Source organism: Schistocerca nitens, chromosome 1 (genome assembly GCF_023898315.1).
Source record: "Schistocerca nitens isolate TAMUIC-IGC-003100 chromosome 1, iqSchNite1.1, whole genome shotgun sequence".
NCBI lineage: Eukaryota > Metazoa > Arthropoda > Insecta > Orthoptera > Acrididae > Schistocerca > Schistocerca nitens.
Window position 1 is genome coordinate 109,490,523 of NC_064614.1, and position 24,595 is coordinate 109,515,117.

A 24,595-nucleotide genomic window follows, 5' to 3' on the forward strand; every position below is an offset into this window, starting at 1 on the left:
TCAACTAAATCCTGTATAAGGGTAGGTTTTCTTCGGCTGCAAATAACTGTGATGATTACCTTCCAATACTGTACCGTAAACCACAGCATCAGATATACTACTACATAGTGCCTTCAGCACATCGCTACATTGTTCGATTATAAACCTAAAATGCATGTCAACTGCTGTGTCGTATCACTTGGGCTTAATATTTTCACTTTTAACATTGTAAACTTTTTCTTCTGGCGATTTGAATATCATGTACGAAAGGTATACACTACACTGCAATCTGGTCAGCAGGAAAATGTGCAGAAAACTGCAGAAAATTTACAAATAGTTTTGCCCAACACACTACAGTGGATGTATTCGATCTCGATATATATCCCTCGCAGTGAGTAGGTTATTTTTGTGTCCATGCAGCACAAATAATCAGCTGTTTTTATAGATGTGGCGCAGACAATTGCGGCTACACTGACCCAATACAAGAAATTCAAACTAGTTCTCATCATTTTATGACATTAAAACGCAGTTCATTACGGTCACTTATTTTCACCAGGTAATATAGAAAGAGTGGGTCGTTCTTCATGAAACACATTTCCTGCTAGTTCACACATTCATCTAATACAATCTGCCGAGGTGGGAAAATAATCTATTCTTAGTAAAATAATATAAATATTATTTAATGCAGAAATCACCACATCAAATAATACAACAAACCGTTTATTTTGTCCTGGCTTCGTTTCATACCTTCCCGAGAATAAAACCAAAATTCCGTGCAATTACACAGAGGTGCCATCTCAGACTAAAACGTTTGGAGACTGGATCAATAAAAAATAGAGGAAAGTTAAAACAGTGATTTTAATGCTCCATTGCTCCATATGTTCTACATGGCAAAGGCCTTGCCGCAGTGACTACACCGGTTCCCGTCAGATCACCGAAGTTAAGCGCTGTTGGGCGTGGCCGGCACTGGGATGGGTGACCGTCCGGGCCGCCATGCGTTGTTGCCATTTTTCGGGGTGCACGCAGCCTCGTGATGCCAATTGAGGAGCTACTCAACCGAACAGAAGCGGCTCCGGTCACAGAAAACCATCCTAACGACCGGGAGAGCGGTGTGCTGACAACACGCCCCTCTTATCCGCATCCTCAGGTGAGGATGATACGGCGGTCGGATGGTCCCGATGAGCCACTTGTGGCCTGAAGACGGAGTGCATGTGTTCTACATAGTCTGCCTCACACATTAGTCCAATGTACAGAACGTTCATACAGCAATGTGAAACTGTCAGAATGTCCTTCTTTGCCGGCCGCGGTGGTCTAGCGGTTCTGGCGCTGCAGTCCGGAACCGCGGGACTGCTACGGTCGCAGGTTCGAATCCTGCCTCGGGCATGGGTGTGTGTGATGTCCTTAGGTTAGTTAGGTTTAAGTAGTTCTAAGTTCTAGGGGACTTATGACCTAAGATGTTGAGTCCCATAGTGCTCAGAACCATTTGAACCATTTGTCCTTCTTTGGGATGTTGTTCAACTCACGCGTCACATTGGCTTGAATGTTGGTTAAGTCATCAAATCCTTGACCCTTCAGTTGAATTTCTGCACTCTGTCGCTCTGCTGTGTGTTCGTATTGATAAACGAAGTCTCATCAGTAGTCATGACCTTTTCCAGAAAAGAATTGTCCGTGTTTTGCTCTTCATTCAAATCGTGACTGGTGTCCACGCATCGTTGATTTTGTTCGGAAGTCAAAGTGTTCTGGACAAACGTTATACGCACTTTCATCTTCTTCAAAACATTCTGGGGAATGTCTTGAATACCTGAGTCAGACATGTTGCTCATTTGCGATTAGTGAAACATCAACGTTGACACACTACGGACTCACGTCCAGTAAGTAACACTGCCTATTCGAAAACCGAGCGTGGTGACGCAGTGGTTAGCACACTGGACTCGCATTCGGGCGGACGACGGTTCAATGCCGCGTCCGGCCATCCTGATTTAGATTTTCCGTGATTTCCCTAGATCACTTCAGGCATATGTCGGGATGGTTCCTTCGAAAGGGAACGGCCGATTTCCTTCCCCATCCTTCCCTCATCCGAGCAGGTGTTCCGTCTCTAATGACCTCATTGTCGACGGGACGTTTAACACTAATATCCTCGTCCTGCTCGAAACTTACTGGCTGACTGCACATCTCAGTCCGGAACCGCGCCACCGCTACGGTCGCAGGTTCGAATCCTGCCTCGGGCATGAATGTGTGTGATGTCAAGTGGCTAGTTAGGTTTAAGTAGTTCTAAGTTCTAGGGGACTGATGACTTCAGAAGTTAAGTCCCATAGTGCTTAGAGCCATTTTTTTTACTGCACATATGTTGTTTACAGCTATTAAAATGGTTCAAATAGCTGTGAGCACTATGGGACTTAACTTCTGAGGTCATCAGTCCCCTAGAACTTAGAACTACTTAAACCTAACTAACCTAAGGACATCTCACACATCCATGCCCGAGGCAGGATTCGAACCTGCGACCGTAGCGGTCGCGCAGTTACAGACAGTAGCGCCTAGACCTGCTCAGCCATTCCGGCCGGCAACAGCTATTAGTTCAAACTGCCACCTTAGTTACTGCGCTGAGGTCGCCTATTCACCAGGAACAGAATCAGTCTCTGAAGTTTTTGGACGGACGGTGTATAGCTGATTCTTAATTTCGTGCAGTTACGAAAAAGAAAACGAGACGGTCGAATCAGTTTACTGTGGCAAACAATGCGAGACTTGCTGCATTGTTTTTCATGGAAATACAAAATAATCTAAAAGTAAAAGAACGGAAAAAGACTCTTTTTTTTTACTTTTAGGTCTGGGTGCACAGAAGGTATGTACTGAAGATAAAACGTTTGTGAGGTGAAATTAATGAATTTGTCTATTTAGAGTGTACCCAGGGGCAGAATTAATATTAATTGTTATAAACCAACCTCCACAAGTAAAGGATGTGACATTTTACAGTAGCAACGTCGTTTTTTTTCTTCGTGAGGCCGTATTGGTACCACAAATCGCACAGCATTTTCCCACAAGATATTATCGGTAACCTTCCTACACAATTTCGTTGCGCAGCGCTGCCGATGTATTCGTTTGACGCAAACCAATACGTTTCGTAAGGCAGTTCTGTTAAAACTGTTACAGTACCACTGGTGACTACCTCAAAGAAAATAAACTTGAATATTTAAGAAACACCAAAGCAAGCGGAAGTTTCATCGCTACCCATTCATATATCACTCGGAAAAGTAGAGATTCCGACAAAGTACGGCTTCCCGACAACCGTAAGTCCCCGTCACGATAGCGGCGAAATGCACTCGTGCCACGTACTATATGCGACGGAGTCACGCTTGGCGGGCTTCCAGGGGACCGTCTCTGGCAAGAGCGTGCAAGGGCAACGTCTCGCGGTATCAAAAGGTTGAAGCTAGCAGCGAAAAAATGTACACACAGATAGAAAGACGGCTATCTTTTTTCAACAGTGCCATGTAGAGAAACGGAAAAAAAACTCTACACTGAAGGAGGTTGAGCCAGTTTACGTAAGACGAATACGCTGTGTTAAGCATTCCAAGGGAGAGCTCGTATAGAAACGGTTGAAATGTGAAGACCAGCGCAAGAAAACACTTTCTAAATCCAGTGAATGCATGTATGTAACTACATATTGAATCCTCGGCCATTTTTCTTCTCTCTAAAGTTCGCTCACGTTTCTTTTCTTGCGATGATAGCCTCCGGTTAGACACCCAGTCGTGTTTCTAGTCGAAAATAAATCATCTGCCTAGGAGGAACAATTGCATTCTTCGTAAGTAGCTATTTTTCTCTCCTTACAGAACGATGTAAAAATAGTACAGTACTCATTGTCTCAAGACAATTAGTGCCCCTGTTCACCGTTAATCAAGTAAGTACGAAAGCACGTAGTTTACCGCAATGCTAGCGGAATACAAATTTCCCTCACAACGGCCCTTGCCTGCAACGCCACTAGGTGGCATTGATTCAGTCTCGCGGTGGGCGATGGTCATAAATGTTTTGGTCCATTAGAGTAGAAGGGTTATTTCATGAGATAGTTCAGCTGCGAAGGATAGCCAAGGCCGGCCGGTGTGGCAGCGCGTTTCTAGGCGCTTCAGTCTGGAACCGCGAGACCGCTACGGTCGCAGGTTCGATCCTGCCTCGGGCATGGATGTGTGTGATGTCCGTAGGTTCGATAGGTTTAAGTAGTTCTAAGTTCTAGGGGACTGATGACAGATGTTAAGTCCCGTCAAATAAACAGTTCCAGTTTACTCAGTTGGTCTCAAAAATATTACGTAAAGCAACAATTACCATGAAAAATTTGTATACAAGACGTATTATACAATTCTTACATTTCTAGCCAATGTGGCAGTAAGAAATTTAACGCAGTAATGTGGCTACCGATGTTCGTGCCTCTGGGTTTGTGTGTAATGTATCGTCTCTTAGTTTGACGAAAAATGCAGTAATAAAGAACATCTACATCTACATCTACATCTACATGACTACTCTGCAATTCACATTTAAGTGCTTGGCAGAGGGTTCGTCGAACCACAATCATACTATCTCTCTACCATTCCACTCCCGAACAGCGCGCGGGAAAAACGAACACCTAAACCTTTCTGTTCGAGCTCTGATTTCTCTTATTTTATTTTGATGATCATTCCTACCTAAGTAGGTTGCGCTCAACAAAATATTTTTGCATTCGGAAGAGAAAGTTGGTGACTGAAATTTCGTAAATAGATCTCGCCGCGACGAAAAACGTCTTTGCTGTAATGACTTCCATCCCAATTCGCGTATCATATCTGCCACACTCTCTCCCCTACTACGTGATAATACAAAACGAGCTGCCCTTTTTTGCATCCTTTCGATGTCCTCCGTCAATCCCACCTGGTAAGGGTCCCACACCGCGCAGCAATATTCTAACAGAGGACGAACGAGTGTAGTGTAAGCTGTCTCTTTAGTGGATTTGTTGCCTCTTCTAAGTGTCCTGCCAATGAAACGCAACCTTTGGCTCGCTTTCCCCACAATATTATCTATGTGGTCTTTCCAACTGAAGTTGTTCGTAATTTTAACACCCAGGTACTTAGTTCGCGTAGTCAAAACAAATGGCATGCTTGGAACAAGAGTACCATAAGGCTGTTTAGCCAACAGTCCTGTAGTCTCAGCAATACTCCACGTCTTCCAAGCCAAAATGTTAGCATCTGGAAAAGCTTCAAGGCCACCATAATCTGCTTGGTTGCCCCATACAACAGCCAGTGTGAGCCATGTGCTACCTCCAAACACAGCCTGAACATCACAAGTGAAGTTCAGATGCAGTCCACGAAAAACATTTGGACCTCCAATCAATTGCTGTTTATTAAACTGCCCAGCCAAGTCAATATCAATCGCCTTCAAACTGCGATACACAGGCACACTGCGCCGCCAACGACGACGCGCCCTGCTTTCAGTCTGATCCAGTCCCTTTCTGTCATTGTCCATGTTTCTCCACCGTATGTGACAATAGGGATGTAATAATTCTTATACATAAGGAGTTTTGCTCTTTCTGAATTCATTATTCCAAATCAGGTGTTGTATTGTTTGGTAGAAATTGCCTCCCTTCTGTAACCTCCTATTAATGTCGTTAGTTATTCTTCCATCCCTAGATATTTCATTCCCTAAATAAGTGAAACTTTCTACCACTTTGAGGGGTTCTCCATTCAAGGTAATATTTCCGTTGATCCCTTTCTCTCTTCCAAATACCATTACTTCACTCTTATCTTTCGTCTATTCTGGATTTCGCGTTCCGTTAAACCCTCACGCCAGTATCTGTGATTATATCCCCCGTACTGATACTTAGTTGGGCTAACTCTGTGTCTGAAAACTTCATTTCTGCTTTGGCCCGAAAAGCACCCGCACTTTTAACATCAGCTTCAGCAAACAGTCCACAAAAAGCGCATAGTATCTTACGCTCGTCTCTATAAATTTCGACCCCGTTATTTTATGCTCCAAATAGCTTTGGAGGTAGATTCTACACTACATCTACATCTATATCTATATCCGAATCCCGCTCCAGCTACTGCCGGGTCTGGGTGCTGACGAGTCCTCTCCATTTGGCTCGGTCCTCCCAACACTTTTCTTCCTCCACTTGCTGCCAGGTCACACCGCTCCTTTCTACAGATATTCTCACTCCCATTTTCCACCGTGTTTTTGGGCGCCCTGTAGGGCTTTTCCCATCCATCTTTAGTTCTTCCATAATTTTTGGGAGTCTCTGCCCATGCATCCTCTTAACATGCCCATACCATCTTAATCTCTTTCTTTGAATTTCTTCTCTCATACTTTCTTGTTTAAGGTCCTTTCTAATCTCTACATTCCCTACCCTGTCCATTCTTGTTTTTCCCTTAACTGCGCTGAGAAATTTCATTTCCCCTGCTTTCAGTCTGCTCCAGTCCCTTTCTGTCATTGTCCATGTTTCTCCACCATATGTGACAATAGGGATGTAATAATTCATACACATAAGGAGTTTTGCTCTTTCTGAAACTTCATTATTCCAAATCAGGTGTTTTATTCTTTGGTAGAAATTGCCTCCCTTCTGTAACCTCCTATTAATTTCGTTAGTTATTCTTCCATCCCTAGATATTTGACTCCCTAAATAAGTGGAACTTTCTACCACTTTGAGGGGTTCTCCATTCAAGGTAATATTTCCGTCGATCCCTTTCTCTCTTCCAAATACCATTACTTCACTCTTATCTTTATTTATTTTTAATCCATACCTTTTCATTATTTTCTTCCACGCATCAAGGTGTAACTGTACATCTACCTCTTTATCACTCCATATTACCATATCATCTGCAGAAATCATCTTTTTGTCTTTTTCTTTTACTATATCTTTAACTGCCCTATTCATTCCCTCCATCATAACATTAAAAAGTGCAGGAGATAGAATACTTCCTCGCTTAAGTCTTTTTGTTATTTCGAAGCATTCAGAGTTCCCCAATGGTGTTCTAATTCTGCAATTGTGTCCTCTGTACATTGTCTTTATAACATTAATGTATCCATCTTCTATATCTATCTTCTTCACTTTTTCCCGGAGTCTTTCCCTGTCAACTGAGTCATATGCCTTTTCTATGTCTTTAAAAACCATTATCACCCTTTTGTTATACTCCCAACTTTTTTCCATCAGTTGACGGATAGAAAATATCAGGTCGATCGTGCTTCTTCCTTTCCTAAACCCATGCTGTTCTTCACTCAGCTCCTTTTCTATCTTTACACTTATTCGATTTAGTAAAATTCTTTCAAAAATCTTGGCTGTATGACTCATAAGGGTTATTCCTCTGTAGTTTTTACGAAGTCTTTTATTGCCTTTCTTGACGATGGGAACAATGTCTCCTACATATATAGTCCCCAATAACCGTGCAGTGCAAGGCGCAGAGTACACAGTGATTAAGCGATTTTGTGTCCTGTTCCATTCGCTTATGAAGCGAGGTGTGAGGAGAAAATGACTGGCTGTATGGCCCATTTTTGATTTAATTTCTCTCACCTTATTGTCATGGTCCCTGCACGCTAAGTATGACGAAGAAATCCGACTTTATCTTTTAGCATTTTGCGAAAACAACATACCTCGTCTGTAGATATCTTCAGTCATGCTTCATGGCCATACCTTCATACGGCTGCTCCGACCTGTTGGAAACCAGGGCATATCTGAACACATTAGACGTCCGCTTTCATTCCCAGTTGATACTGTACCTCTTCTCTAGACGTGGTCACCGAAGTATCTCTTACATGGTTTTCTCCGCGGATGCACAGCAAACGTTTCTAATAGAAACCCAAAAAAACTTAAGTTTTCCATTCGCGTTTCCTTCTAAGAAGTCTTTCTCACGTTTCGTATCGTCCCGAAATATGTATGCGATGTGAGGTTATTCATAAAATTACCGTTCAGTTTTATGATCTGACATTATCAGCATGTTTCTCTTTGTTATCGTCAATACATTACACTTACGCACATTTCAAACTGAGCTGATATTAACTATAAACGACCGTCTAACGACAAACTTCCTTGTAGAAAACAGAATGTGAGAAAAAAATCTGATATTGCTATACCCTTTTTGTGATAAATCGTTTATGTGCGAACGAGGTCGAGAAGATTACGTTTACTTGCGTAACATTCGAAATTACCTTCGTTTCTGTTGAACATCTTTCATTCATTATAATGCACTAGGTAATAGTGGTCAAAACTTATTCAAGAAAATACCGAGTTATGAGCACATTCTACTAGATCATATCTCTGATAAAATCGACATTGTGTCATACTAACATACCTCTCTTTAAAATCCAGTTGGACTGAATCTACTCCTTCACGTGAACCTCCTGTTTGCAATAAACAGGCCCAGCTGTGTTTCATACGAGTGGTTCTTCCTGAATCAGTCCTGATTCGTCTAGGCAAACCTCTTATCTTCCATAAATACGATAATGTTCGAGATTGTAATGTGCTCTGTGAGTCTGTTAAAGATGACTATGAGAGATTTTTGTTCGTGTGCATCCTTTCTCTTACCCACTTCAGAAGCAAGTATCACTTGTGCTTTTTCCCCTCGTTGTGGACTATTACTTGTGGGAGGGAGTTTCAATAAAATACCATCTGTGGAAAAGACTAATTTGGGGCGTATATACAGTGTAAAATGCAAGTTGAATTCTTTCAGGTGCTTGCGTTTCGCTCCTTTTGAGCAGCTAGAAATACTTTTCCGTACAGGGAGTGCCTGTTTTGTGTATCACAGTTTTGAGTTCGTGCAGCAGTCGGACACTGGTATGGCCACGGGATCATCATGCCTGTATACATTTACAAATGCGAAATTTAATATTTCATCTTTCTGTCTGTGACCCGCAGGCTCAACACCAGACCGATCTACGGTTGGTTCGATCAAAGCTTTCAGCCCAGTCACTGACTTCATACGGGATTTAAAGTCCTAGGATTTTCTGCTACAACGTACGCCAAGATATGCTCGTAACCCTGTGACTTGCACTTATCCCTCGCAATAGATACATGACTTCACATAATGTTTTCTCTGCTATTTTACCTACTTCCCCTTATGTCCTGCGTAATATGCTCCGCGTTAGAGTTACGAGAAAGCTGCCGACGCAGTTCATCTGTTTCCGATTCTTAGGAAGCTGGTTTAGTTTTGGGCGTCGCCAGAGACTTTTTTGTGAGGGGAAAAGGAACCTGGCGTTTTATGGAGTTTGTAGTACCAGGATTTGAGAAACATAAGAATTTATTTTGGCCAAAAACATATATAACCCAACCCATTCCTCCCCCCTCTCCCCTCCTTCCCGTAGTTAAAACTAGCAAAGGTTTTCTACGGGATCTGGTGTCAGTCGAATCTTTTCCATTATAGCAATCTTTACAAAGAAGATTTTCTCATATGGTAAGTTATGTCTGTGGCAGAACGTTGTTTTTCACATCCATGTTAATACACCTTGTAAATTAAGATTTTGCAGTTGGATATCACATTATACAATACATTTAACAGTTCCTTGATACGCGAGATGAGGAAGTTAGGTAGCATCATTTTTTAAAATTTTAATCAGCTGTATCATTATGCACTGCATTTTTTATTTACAGGGCGATGAATTGCACTTTATACCAATTAATCGAGGAGTAACAAAGATTCTTGAATTCCAAGAAGACTAGTGCCACTTTAAGAGTAAAGAATCAACTGGAGATCGTGGCTGAAGATTTCTGTAAATAGTGTCTTACATAAAATATTTCCTTCCAAGCCAGTATAACATATCTAATTAGATATATTCTAAGACTTTCTTCCCCAGAACAGCAAAGCACAGTAACCTGTTGAATAAACACACATTAACAAGTACTCACCATGTATTGTTTTGGTAGATAAAATTGCGAAGGGACAAAAACAGCTATTCTGCGAAAGTAGTTATTTTAGGCTTCTGATCAACATGGCAAGATAAGCGATCTGTTCGCGATTCTTACTGTAATAACGAGGCCTCTGGGTTGACTTTTGGTATCGCGAGTGTTTTGGGATAACTACCAGTCTTGTCAGAAGCTATTTCAAGGAGAAACTGCGCTTTCGATTTTAAAACTGTTATTGTCAGCCGGGAGTGGACCGTGCTGGGAATGTACGCTTCCAGTACTGCCGTTCGATTACGTCATGAAGTATGATTGGTTTTTCCAAAAAAGCCCATTCAATGCCAATACTTCATCACGCAGAACATTGCAGTTTCAGAAAGCTCTGAGTGAGTTACCGGAAATGCCAATTTGAGCAGTAATTATTTCAGAGAAACTAATTATCTACGCGTGACCTTATCTATCTCAGTTTTGTTACTCATCAATTTATTGGCATACCTATAGTGTCATGCGGAATCTGAGTTGCACCGCATCTTGACAGAAAAAAAAGTAAAATACGCGTACACGTTTGAAGCAAAATAAAGTTGTCAGGTCGGTTTGAATGGAACGCACCGTTTTTCGGTTGTTGTTATGACTGGTGTTCACTCTTCCCGTGTGTCATGTTCGAGAATTTCTGTGAAAATTGTGTTATCATTTTTGCGTGAGTACTGAACGGTATTTTCGTATACGTGCTGATTACAAGTTGCGTATTTAGTCCTACCCCCTCTTTGATGAGCTATATTATAAGACAATTTGGAATTCATAACTGCTCTACTGTAATATGGGTAATTGTGTAAATCACACTATGCAGTATTTCAGGCAGAAACTTATACCCTTCATTTATTGGGTTTTACAGGCATTAGACAGTGGTATAAGGCATTTTTCTGTGCCTGATGTAGCGTTTATTTCTGCAGTAGACGTCTTCGCATGCTATAAGAAAGCAGCTAGTTAAGATTTAAACGTAAACAGTTTCTGCTAGCTAAATAAGTTTTACGTTTGAAAATTAACGTCTTTATAGCCGCCTCCTAGGACGTCACCCGCAATAAAATGTGAAAGGCTAGATATGTAAACATGCCTTAATCACGACCTAACGGCCATAGAACCAGTCTCTCCAAAGGATGCAATTAATCAGCTTACTGGGGTTTCAGTCACCCGTTGGCGTGTGTTTCCGTGTTTGCGAAATACACTCCTGGAAATTGAAATAAGAACACCGTGAATTCATTGTCCCAGGAAGGGGAAACTTTATTGACACATTCCTGGGGTCAGATACATCACATGATCACGCTGACAGAACCACAGGCACATAGACACAGGCAACAGAGCATGCACAATGTCGGCACTAGTACAGTGTATATCCACCTTTCGCAGCAATGCAGGCTGCTATTATCCCATGGAGACGATCGTAGAGATGCTGGATGTAGGCACCAAGGCAGAAGCGACTCTCATCGCTGAAGACGACACGTCTCCATTCGTCCCTCCATTCACGCCTGTCGCGACACCACTGGAGGCGGGCTGCACGATGTTGGGGCGTGAGCGGAAGACGGCCTAACGGTGTGCGGGACCGTAGCCCAGCTTCATGGAGACGGTTGCGAATGGTCCTCGCCGATACCCCAGGAGCAACAGTGTCCCTAATTTGCTGGGAAGTGGCGGTGCGGTCCCCTACGGCACTGCGTAGGATCCTACGGTCTTGGCGTGCATCCGTGCGTCGCTGCGGTCCGGTCCCAGGTCGACGGGCACGTGCACCTTCCGCCGACCACTGGCGACAACATCGATGTACTGTGGAGACCTCACGCCCCACGTGTTGAGCAATTCGGCGGTACGTCCACCCGGCCTCCCGCATGCCCACTATACGCCCTCGCTCAAAGTCCGTCAACTGCACATACGGTTCACGTCCACGCTGTCGCGGCATGCTACCGGTGTTAAAGACTGCGATGGAGCTCCGTATGCCACGGCAAACTGGCTGACGCTGACGGCGGCGGTGCACAAATGCTGCGCAGCTAGCGCCATTCGACGGCCAACACCGCGGGTCCTGGTGTGTCCGCTGTGCCGTGCGTGTGATCATTGCTTGTACAGCCCTCTCGCAGTGTCCGGAGCAAGTATGGTGGGTCTGACACACCGGTGTCAATGTGTTCTTTTTTCCATTTCCAGGAGTATATATATATATATATATATATATATATATATATATATATATATATATATATATATATATATATATATATATGTGTGTGTGTGTGTGTGTGTGTGTGTGTGTGTGTGTGTGTGTGTGTGTGTGTGCGGGAAGGTTTTTAAAAACCCAGAAGATATGAACTCTCTTTCAGGAAACAGCGTATATCCATCAGCTGGAAAATCACCATTTATTGCATTTTCTAGCAGGATGTTTAGGTTCACTGGTCGCAACGTCTCGTGTACAGCAAACGTGTAAAGTAACCCGACCTTTGAAACAAGGAAGGTGATCGGAGTACGCAGCATAACACTTCTGGTCGCAAAGGATACGCTTTTCACGCGTATCTGGACGTGCAATCTCTGACGTTCTGAGAAGCAGAAAATCCTGCACGAGGACGAGTGGGAATCGATTGCTAACCTCGCGACTCCGGTGGGTCTCCATCAGTTCCGAGAACCCTCCATCACGTGGAGTGGCAGTGGGGGAGGCGAGCGAAACCGTTCTAACGTGAGGGCTGGGCTGCATGAATTTTGAGAACGCGGTGATCGGCTGTGGGGCACACATCAGATCGTAGTCGCAGATCTGGCGCCCCCTGCTGACGTCGGAGATTCTAATAATTCACAGACGAGAGCATCGTAGACACAATGAAGACAATATCGATATGTTTGTTCTATTTTGCTATTTCATTGCCCCATTAAAGGGCGAGATGGTAGCAGCTACTTAAGCTTCGCTAACTCCTTGCTTGAAAGAAGAAATGCATACGTTAACTTCAAACTCAACTAACGTAGAACATTTCTAGTGAAAGTTCAAACACACTAGAGATTACAACCTAGAAAAATATGTACCAAGAAAAGTAATCAAAGACGGCAAATATCCAGTATGGTTTAAAGATACAAGTTGGAGAATGTTACGAAAACAGAGATTGTTACACTATTGCTTCATAAAATAATGTAGAAAAAATATTGAACAGGAAAGCCCTCAAATTTGACATAAAACATATGACACTCTGTCCCTATTTTCAAAAGCCATTAATGTTTGAGTGATAATTTTCAAAATAGCTCTTTTTTAAATTAATAACAAGAAACACTTGACACAAATTATTAGGACGAGTTCTACAGTGTATCATCATTCTACGAAGGTGCATACTACACAGGACAACTTCTGGGTTGCTGAAAGCAGTCTCAGGTTTCGCATCTTACACGCGACCGCTTCTGAAGCTGAAGATAACAATTACCACCTGTATGGCTGCTAATAAATTAGTCTGCGAAGGCAGAACTTTTTCCTGTTAAGAAGTTTCCAAATAGCTCGTTTCACGCACAGCTGTGCCTCGAAAAAATATTACGTAACAAAGTTTTAAGCTTATATGTTTGTGCGCTTTTATACTGAGCATGACTTAACTGAAGAGAAAAAAGACAGAACTTTTGTAATTTATTGGTATATAAATTTCACCGTGATAACGAAGTTCCCGTATATCATGACCGGGTATTTCTGATAGCTCTCGGAACAAATGGGTCTGCATCGCTGTTCGGCCATCATATCTAGTGACCGGGGTTGGGTTGTGCGTACTGTTGCCTGGAACTGCAACTGACGCAGATACCAATCCACATCTTGTGAAAACTGTCAAATTAGTGGGTGTTTCATTCTCACTCATTATTAACAAATCGTATTGTTGATGTTAATAAGCTCTAAGCACAAAACAGGGAGATACTGCAGATTGGCAGAAAAAGCATTTTTTGCTACATTATGTCGCATTTTGCTCTTTTCTTATGCACAACGAAATCATAACTGTTTAATTTGCGTGGAAACTGTCTTAGAACTTCCTTTGTTCAGTGCTTGAAGGAATTACGAACTAGCATGAGACGAACTTTGAACACAATTTACCACTAATAAATGTGTACATTAATGAGAATCAACCACTTCGACATGTACTTCCCACGTTATAAGGAAAACTCTTCCGTGTCTTCCATAATACCATTGCGCTAAAGAGGATCGACAGTATGGATTACATTGTGAACTACCGTAAGACTAGCACATATGGACTTGTCTCTTGAAACAAGTAGACTTACGGCATTCCGCACCGAAAATTGATGAATTATTATTATTATACACTCATTACGTTTCAGTTATCTTGCGGAGAACATATATTGCCTTCTTTCGCATGTGGTTACATTATTAATTCCGTGCCGTGCGGTTAAAGGCGCTGCAGTCTGGAACCGCGAGACCGCTACGGTCGCAGGTTCGAATCCTGCCTCGGGCATGGATGTTTGTGCTGTCCTTAGGTTAGTTAGGTTTAACTAGTTCTAAGTTCTAGGGGACTAATGACCTCAGCAGTTGAGTCCCATAGTGCTCAGAGCCATTTGAACCATTTGAATTAATTCCGTGGAACGGACAAACATTAATGTATTTTGTGAGGCTACTCCGGAAGCGACCTCAGCACCTATATGAATACTCCACATGCTAACAGTAAGAATGCTGGATGGCAATGTTACATCAATTAGGGCTCATGCTGAGTGTACAAGCAAGAAATTTCGTCTTTCCTTTTTCCTTGGTACATTTTCCATGGTGGAAATAGAAATCGGAGCAAATAAAGCGGTACTTTCCATCACTGCAGGAGAGCTCCTGTGAAGTTTGGAAGGTAGGAGAAGGGGTACTGGCGGAATTAAAGCTGAGAGGACGGGTCGTGAGTCGTGCTTGGGTAGGTAGTTCAGTTGGTAGAGTGCTTGCCGCAAAAGGCAAAGGTTCCGAGTTCTAGTCTCGGTCCGGCACACAGTTTTAATCTACCAGGAAGTTTCATGTCAGCGCACACTCCGCTGCAGAGTGAAAATCTCATTCTGGAAACCTCCCCCAGGCTGTGGCTAAGCCATGTCTCCGCAATATCCTTTTTTCCGGGAATGCTAGTTGTGCAAGGTATGCAGGAGAGCTTCTGTGAAGTTTGGAAGGTAGGAGACGAGGTACTGGCGGAATTAAAGCTGTGGGGACGGGTCGTGAGTCATGTTTGCGTAGCTCAGTTGGTAGAGTGCTTGCCCGCAAAAGGCAAAAGTCCCGAGTTCGAATCTCGGTGCGGCACACACTTTTAATCTGCCAGGAAGTTTCATGTCAGCGCACACTCCGCTGCAGAGTGAAAATCTAATTCTGAGTTATGGGTCAGTTGATCTCAGGGGAGGATACGGGGACCTAACGAAACCCTTCCAAGGTGAATCAGTATATGCTTACAGGCCAGAGGTAGTTCAACGTCATACTGACAAGTGAGTTCATTCTGTCAAGTTAGAGTCCTCTTAGATTAAAAGAATATGTTTTTTTTCCTCCTATGTATTTCTTACGAAAACAGCATGGAAATAAAACTTTATAGGTCACATGAGATACTACCGACAATCGTTATACGTGTGTAGAATCCACGACTTCACCGGAAGGACGGGACGCTACAGTGGTCCATAAGGTAGCCTCCCACGGACACCACAATACGGCTTGCTGAGTAGAGATGCCGAGGTACGGCCGAAGCTGGGTGTTAAAATCCACCCCCGACCGTTTCAAGACGCGAGACGACGTTCAGCCACTGGGGAGGAACCCCCTCCCCCCACTTCGTCTCTGAGTCAGCGGGCCGCTGCTCATCTCGCAGACGCAAAGCGAGCGGGCATTATCCTGTTATCCTGCTGTCATCCTAACCCGGCGCGCCGCCGGTGGCAGCGACTCCAGTGTAAACAGAGCCCGCGGAAATGTAAACAGATGCCGGCGCTCCGCGTTCGGGACATTCCAGCCTACGCCGCCGCCTCTACAGCAGAAAACTCTCCCAGCTCCCCCCCGCCCCCCCCCCCTACACTCTAGCCACACCTCCACCCCTCAATCTTACGACACGCGAACGCCTCTCCACTCTTACCTCACGTCGATGCACTGTTTTCCTGTATATCCATCTCCACTCTCAACCCTCTACGATCCCCCTAATTCTGATTGCTATTTCTGATTCAAACTGGCGGTTTACGTAGGTATCACATGCAACGATACGCTTTTACAATGTGATAAGATTTTTTACACTTTTAACTACTTTTTCATCGACGGTAGGCTTATAATCTGATGGAGCTGCTACGGAACCATTACCAGCGCCAGGCGCAGCAAGACGCTAGGATCGTGATGCTAGCGGAAACAATGGAAATTTAGCTAACGAAATGTTTACGAAGCTGTGTGCGTGGAGAATATACTGTACTCGTACATTATGTGTCACCTTGAATAAAATGACTTATTGATACATGACCGATACGGATTCAGAAAATATCGTTCTTGTGCAACACTGCTAGCTCTTTATTCCCATGAAGTAATGAGTGCTGTCGACAAGGGATCTCAGATCGATTGCACATTCCTCCGATTACCAGAAGGCTTTTGATACCGTTCCTCACAAGCGACTATTAATCAAATTGCGTGCGTATGGAGTATCGTCTCAGTTGTATGACTAGATTCGTGATTTCCTCTCAGAGAGGTCACAGTTCGTAGTGACGGTCGATAAATCATCGAGTAGAACAGAAGTGATATCTGGCGTTACGCAAGGTAGTGACATAGGCCGTCTGCTGTTCCTGGTTTATATAAGTGATCTAGGTCATAATCTGAGCAGCCTCTTAGATTGTTTGCAGATGACGCTGTAATTTACAGTCTAGTAAAATCATCAGACGATCAATTCCAATTACAAAATGATCTAGAGAGAATTTCTGTATGGTACGAAAAGTTGCACTTGGCACTAAACAAAGAAATGTGTGAGGTAATCCACATGGGTAATCAAAGAAATCCGATAAATTTTGGGTATACGATAAATGGCACAAATCTAAGGGCTGTCATTTCGTCTAAATACCTAGGAATTACAATTACGGCAACTTAAATTTGAAAGCCCACATAGATAATATTGTGGGGAAGGCGAAACAAAGAATGCGCTTTGTTCGCAGAACACTTAGAAGATGCGACAAACCCACTAAAGAGACAGCCTACATTACACTTGTCTGTCCTCTGCTGGAATATTGCTGCGCGGTATGGGATCCTTACCAGGTAGGATTGACGGAGGACATCGGAAAAGTGCAAAGAAGGGCAGCTCGTTTCGAGCTATCGCGCAATACGGGTGAGATTGTCACTGATACGATACGCAAGTTGGGGTTGCAGTCATTGAAACAAAGGCGGTTTTCTTTGCGGCGGGATCTATTTACGAAATTTCGATTACCAACTTTCTCTTCGGAATGCGTAAATATTTTGTTGACACCCATCTACGTAGGGAGAAATGAACATCATAACAAAATAAGAGAAATCAGAGCTCGAACGGAAAGATTTAGGTGTTCCTTTTTCCCACGCGCCATTCGAGAGTGGAATGGTAGAGAAGCAGTATGAAAATGGTTCGATGAACCCTCTGACAGGCACTTAAGTGTGAATTGCACAGTAATCATGTAGATGTAGATGTAGATGTAGCTGTAGGATAGTTACACGAGTTGGGCAAAAATATGGAAACATCGCGAGATGCATGTTTGAACATAAGTACAGACGTTAGCCAAGCTTTTAGGTTGCGTTGTTGTATCCGATCTCAAACGACACCTCTGCAATGTCCTCAGTAAGCTGCAAGTTTCAACTATGATTAGAACAGTGTTCTGTGTAGTTGTGAATGCATTGTATCAGAGCTGAGTGAATTCGAACACAAGCAAATTGTTGGTGCTCGTATGGTAGGAGCTTCTACAATGAACATAGACGAAGTGTTTGGCGTTTCGAGAGGCATCGTACCGGAGATCTGTGCCGCATAAAAGGAAAGTAAAAGAACAAGTCACAGCCTGGACGACAGTGTGTAATGAGTAACTGTGACGGACGGTCATGGGAGAGAATTGTGACGAAAAATAAAAAGACAACAGCTGCAAAAGTTACTGAAGAACTGGATGTCGCTCTCGCGAACCCTGTCAGCATCGGCAGCAGCCCATTACGTCACTCCGCCCGCGAAAATACTTGAAACCGATTGCTTCACTGGAGTCGCGGACCGCTTCCCTCGGCCCTCACCGTCGTATTTCTTCTTCAACACTGGCATCGTGGCCTAAAAACAGAAAGAAAGAAAGTACCTATGTGGCCAATGCCGTCCGACTTTGGTATGGCCCATACTACCCGACTGACTTTTCATATTAAAGAAAACACGGCGTAGAGAGAAACTGGCATGAGTGAGCGGAATTTTGATATTACGATACGGTATAAATTAGACTACTGAAATATTAATAATAATATGATAATATTACTCTTTACCTTTAAAAATATAAACCAAGACTGAAAATTACACCGTACACTAGCTTAGACCCTCAGAAACAAGTAGAATTTACTTCTGACACCAACTCAACAGTTACGTCACGCAAGTTCTACCAAACGGTGGAGTGATGTCTGTACTTTATAACAAGCACGACATTCGTCCACTGTTTTGAGGCAAACCAGAGGAACACCATGTGGTCCGTACTACCCTTCGGCCCACACTAACAGGGAATACAACTAAAAAATAATAATGCTCTGTTGTTTCGTAAATATTTCGGTGGCTAAATTTCCGTTAGTTCTGTCAGCATCACTTGGTCCAAGATATAATTTTTAATATTCCTGTAACACCTCCAGCTGATGATGAACTTGCAGTGGCTCGAAAACTAGTTAATGGTACAACAACAGCATCGAATTCCAAAATCACTTGGTTGCATACTGCACCTACGTCCATGGCCAACTTAAATCACGGTTGCAGTTCCTCACTCACAATTACATAACGAATATTATTGATTTACTGTCGTTATAAGACGTGTAATTATTTTGTAATAGTGTTCTGTCTCCTATTTAGTGACATTCCTTCTACAAATTTCCTGGCAGGTTTAAGCTGTTTCCGTTCCTCGGACTAGAAGTCTTAACTTTGCCTGTCGCCGGAAATACTCTTACCAACTGAGCTATACAAGAACGACTCGCGACGCACTCGCCCTGTACAGCGTTCAATGACCAATTTCACATTAATCTGCTGATGGTAGGCATCTCCAATGTTACTACATGTTGTGAACAACAGATAGGCGCCTACACTACAGAAAAATCACTTGTAAGTTCAGCTCTGGACAATAAAAACCGGTGAGTATCCAAATCGTTCACATCCAACTCCACAACTGCATGTAAATTCCGCAAGCCAGTGTAAAGTGAATGGCAGAGGTGTATCGTACCATTATTATCGATTTTCTGCCATATTCGACTCACGAAGGAGAAATATACTTTTGTATACCTGCGTAAGCGTCCTAATCTCTTTTATCTTATTCTCATTATCTTTATGCGAGTTACAGGATGATGGCACAATAATGAAAACACAGTCTTATTTGAATTAAAGGTCTCTAAATTTAACCATTGGGGTTTCGCGGTAACTACGTCGCCTTTGTTCCAATGATTCCCATTTAAGCTCTCCTAGCATTTGTTACACTTTCGTGTGGAGTAAACCGACCTGTTACGATCGTAGCAACGTGTCTGTCAATTCATTCGACAATTGCTATTACTCGTAAGCGATAAGGTCTCCAAACACTGGATGAGTGGTCTAGAACTGATCGCACTAGCTGCTTATATATTGTTTGATTTACTGGTGCATTACATTTTCCCAGTACACTTCCAACAAATGTACGTCTTCTGTTCACCTTCCATAATACTGATTTTATGTGATCATCTCATTAAATTATATTGCCGATGCATATGAGGAACAAGAAGTTTTGAACAACAAGTAAACTCCGCATTCATTAGCTTCCAAGTGAAGATAATTGAACATCCTTAAGTGTTTTGTAAGTATCTCTCAGTGAACTTTTCCTCTGTCTCGAATACTTGACAGAAATGATCGCCGATAGTAGACCGACAAGAACACTATTAGCTCTACAGAGAGACTAGTTAAATTTTATGTTAATGTTGTTAGCAATATTGAAGTCTCCAACCTGTCAATTTATTTTACACCCATACAGTGTTAGTAAGATACATGCATTACCGCTATTAGAACTACAGGATGGTGATACACAGTAGGCTCGAAATATCAGAATTATATATCCGCTGTATGCAAGGAAACCTCTCAGCGACTGAAAGACAAACAGTTCCCAATATTAATTATCACTTCTACTCCACTAACTTAGCAAATATTCCCCAGTCTTCTCAGAGCCTTCCTTATTCCCTGCTTCGGTAAATCAATACTATGAGAATTTCTTTCATAATATTAATAAATGTGTAACTTAACTACATAGAAACGACAAGTTGTTAACAGGCATCTACATCCAGCAGTACGGCAAGAAAATGCCAACATTCGTAGAAAGTGTGTGCAAATACTCTTTTTTCCATGCAAGAAGATGGCAAACATTTAATGACAGAATTAATGTAAACATAATAAAGTAACGTTCATTTCACTTTTAATTTAAGTTTCATTGCAGGCACTGTACTCTCGAAATGGCTGTTTAATGCTGGGCGAAAAACTGAAACAAATGCAAACGTAAAACGTCAGTCTTAGAACATTACATTTTAGATCCAAAATAGATATCGTCTCATACATATCGCGAGAACCTGGTATCTTGTCAACGTTGCCGATTGTTTATGGGTACCGGAAGACATGAATAACTCTGTAATAGTAATATCCTCAGGCATAATTCTTCTTTCATATCTACGTCCTTCATCTGGCACTAATTCTGTCCATTCTGGACTGCCACTCTAGTATTTGGACTACTTATCAAGTAGGCCTGAAAATAATTAAAGGATGAGCTGCAAGGATGGTGCAAGGTCGGCATGGTCCACATGGACACGTGACAGAGATGCACTATATAGTTAAATAGGAACATTCTGAAGAAAAGCGATATTTTAAAATGTTAGATTTTTGTCAATTATTACATGTTTTTTCGTCTTTAGCTCACTTCAATTACAGAATATTTCTCACCAGGAACATTTCGCTTTTAATTATAAAGCATCTTCTATCGTCATCTGGAAATGTGATACATACTAGGTCTCTGTATTTTGGGATTTATGGATCATAAACACTATTACCTTTTTAATCGATAAGTACCAAAAAATAGACACACATAGCGTACACACATTTCCGGAATGGCTACAGAAGATAATTTACGAATAAAAGAGAAACGTTTCTGGTGAAAAATACTCTTTAAATGCAGCGAGCTAAAGGCAGAAGAACCCTTAATAATTGGTTATAACAGCTTCTGTGGAAGATGGCCTTGTAATCAAGCGTATTGGATATTTTTGTGTTGTAAAAGGAATGACGACAGTTATCACAATAACAGTTAATTGTGTGATAATCTAGAATTGGAAAGATTTTCTGATACGGCCAGTTTCGAATTTACAAACAATTCATCTTGAGATCTTTCCCTGTTACAATTTAAACAGCCAGTTTCGTAGCTATGTAATCCTCTACGCCCTGTGGAAGTAAGTTAGCTCCATAATTGACGAGTTACCTTGTAACAAAGGTAGATGTGAAAATGGAGTGTTTGTAAATACTAAATCTGTCATATCTGGAAAGATTACATCGTTTCAGAAAATCCTTGTTGAAGTTTATAGTCGAAGATGAGATTATTATGCGTGCGAATGTATATGAATGGTAATCTCTCTCTCTCCCTCAAACATGACAATAGAATTTGACAAGGAGCGTCCAATATTGATATCAAGCACCCTCTACCATGCGCCATATAGTGTACTAATAAAAATGTAGACAATTTAAGTGAGGAAAGATGAGGAGTGGGACTTTATTAACTTATATTATTTCTAATGGCTTCGGGCAATGGCCCATACTACAAAGCACAAAATTCAGGAACACGAGGCATAATTAAATTCTGGTTAATTTATTCGTAGGTGTAACGTCTTGTAATAAACAAAGACAATATATTATGTAATAATTAAAATATTAGATGTGTCATATTGTGTCATTATGTAAAATTATGTATTATTTTCTTTATTTTTTATTTTTGAGAACGTCTGTGTCGGCGAGTAATAAGACCGACACAGAAGATAAATGTTGTACAAAGATCACCAAATGAATTTGTATATAAGGCATGATGTAAAGCAGTGTCTCTGTTCTTCTTAATCTTGAAGCTGCGAGATAAAGATCTCCTGTTGTTGTCGTAGAGAGCGCGAAGGTAGCATTCTTTTGTCGAGATTGTGAATTGGACGCCATTGCGCGTGAATGTACACAGGTCTGTAATTATTAAGATATTTAAATGTTTAAATAGAGTTGTTTAAATGAAAACTTGTGTTACTTAAATGTTAAAGTGTGCCTGCCTATTATCCCATCCTGTTAAGATATTTTTCAGCCATATAAAAATATTATCTGTGGAGCTGAGCTGTGTGGAGAAAGAAGAGCCGCTGCCGCGGCGTATTTAAACGACTTACAATATAGTCGAGTATACCGCAAGGAAGCGGTAAAATAATAGTAAAAAATAATATTATTTCTTTTAGCTCCCAGGCTGGCAGTGAAGATCAGCAGATTTTATGATGTGTTGCAGGTTGACGCGGGCTGCTGATAGGATATAATTTTCAGTGCAAATAATTTTATGTACCTAAAGAATCTGATAGGAAACTTGCTGTGCTCCGTTCTGATCTGGCTAAATTCTATAGTGAATACGTAATTTTCTTTAATGAGAGTCTCATGTTCTTGGGCTAGCCGTGGTATGAAATAGCATTTAGTAAGAAATAAAACCCACTGCAAACTTGTATTTGTGAACGATCGTACGAACTGTAACATCAGTGATCATAGGACATTAATTTCAACTTTGAATAATTATGAAGTAGGAAAGATATATTGATATTTAGCATGAGTTGCAGTTACCTGAAAATCGTTCTTTAAATTGTAGGCCAGATTCAGAACAATAATACTTCCATCATTTTATTTTGCTAAAAAAGGGTAACGACGATAAAGCAATTAAAAGCACAGCATTGTTAAAAGAATTTCACGTCACTCTTTCCATATATGCGTTGTTACGTTAATAATAATTAAAAATAATTAAATAAACCAGAAGGAGCAAAAACAATTTTTATAAAAGCAACAATTAACGAAAGGGCAGTCAGCAACAGATATAATAGTTTTTTTTAAGAGAGAGGACGCGAAACTGTCGCCCAAAAACGCGGGGCCCGAATTTGCAGTGGCCACAATTATAAAATTTTATGTATTTTCTTTCAGTGTCTATTGTTATGTAGGTGTATATGTATATGTATTTAGTGTTAAATGTATGTATATCATGATCTATGCTATGTATTAATGAAGGTTCAAACACTCTTTCATGACAAAACGTACTACTGCAAGCGAGTTTGAGAAGACGATCCTGATTGTACTGAGAAGTTCTAACGACTACGTAATCCGGGGGCAGCCGGACCCCGAGATAATAGAAACTAAAGGTAAGACTACAGTGTAGTTGTCCTGTTTGTAGAAGTTGAGCTCCAGTGAAGTAATCTCATATCGCTAGTGGTGTGCATACTGTACGTAGTTTGATGTTAGTATTGGTGACAGGACAAAGTTGATGTAGATAGTAATTTTTAGTGTGCAGTGTAGTGTATATAAAGTGATGTATTTTGTGTGCAAGGGGAAAAACTGTTAGATTTTGTGTTTTAGGAAGCAATTTAGGAATATGGTTAAGTTGCGTAGTCAACGTCCAAGCAATATGGATACTGAAGAACAACAATTAGCTAGTGAAGGAAATGTGGAACCGGGTGCCTCAAGTAGTACTAGTACTCTCTTTGAGGATATAACTGGCGAAAGTGTGGGGGCAGGGCCACAGGAAGTAGTGCCACCGCCCACTAGTCAGCAAGTTGATGTAGATAAAGAAATTGTACCACCACCAGAAAAGCAGGAACCAGAGAGTGGTAATCTGCCTGGTGGGTATTCAATTCAGACTATATTAGAGCGTGTGCTAGATTACCAGGCAAAATTTGCGCAACAGCAAGTTGAGCGAGATCGCCAACAAGCTGAACGAGATCGCCAGCAAGCCGAGCGAGATCGCCAGCAAGCTGAGCGAGACCAGCAACTTGTGCAATCGATAGAAAGTATGAAAAAAGAGATAGCAGATATGAAAAAGAATTACGAGTCGATACCTAAGGCCGTGCAGGAGCTGACTGAACAGGTCACCCACCTGCAAGTAGCAAACACTAACATGGTAGATGAAATAGGTGTCTTAGCCAACAGAGTAGAAAAGCTAGAAATAGATTCCACACAGCTTGTAGAGCAGAAGTGGAATGAACAGGCAAATAAAATTGAAACAGAATTTAAATCATGGATAGAAGTGAAGGAGACTGAGATTGACACGAATATTAATTCTAAAGTAGAAGCAGCAATAGCAAATAGAGATTCAGAATCGTTCAGTACCGCCGTAAATAGTCAGGTACAGAACGATGTGCAAACCATTAAACAAATACTCAGTGAGGATATTCCGCAGTGGCAAGTGAATGTTAACAAACGGATATCCGATCTGGAGAAGGGTTTAGCACAAAGCAGGAAACAAGTGGAACAGGAACCTCTGTCGCCAACAGCCCATGGTTTTGGCAACGCACAAACTTATATGCGATACAACAATGGGGAATCTGTAGTCGATAATGCGAAGAGCTGTAGCTCC

The 24,595-nt window shown here is 41.8% G+C and overlaps 1 protein-coding gene and 1 pseudogene across 1 annotated transcript in view; both read left to right on the forward strand.

Annotated features, from left to right (window-relative positions):
- Positions 1 to 24,595, forward strand: part of LOC126253606 (RNA-binding protein Musashi homolog Rbp6) — a 1,376,810-nt gene that overhangs the window by 543,715 nt on the left and 808,500 nt on the right. The gene's annotated exons all lie outside the window — the stretch shown is intronic.
- LOC126213051 (5S ribosomal RNA) lies at positions 869 to 986 on the forward strand (annotated as a pseudogene).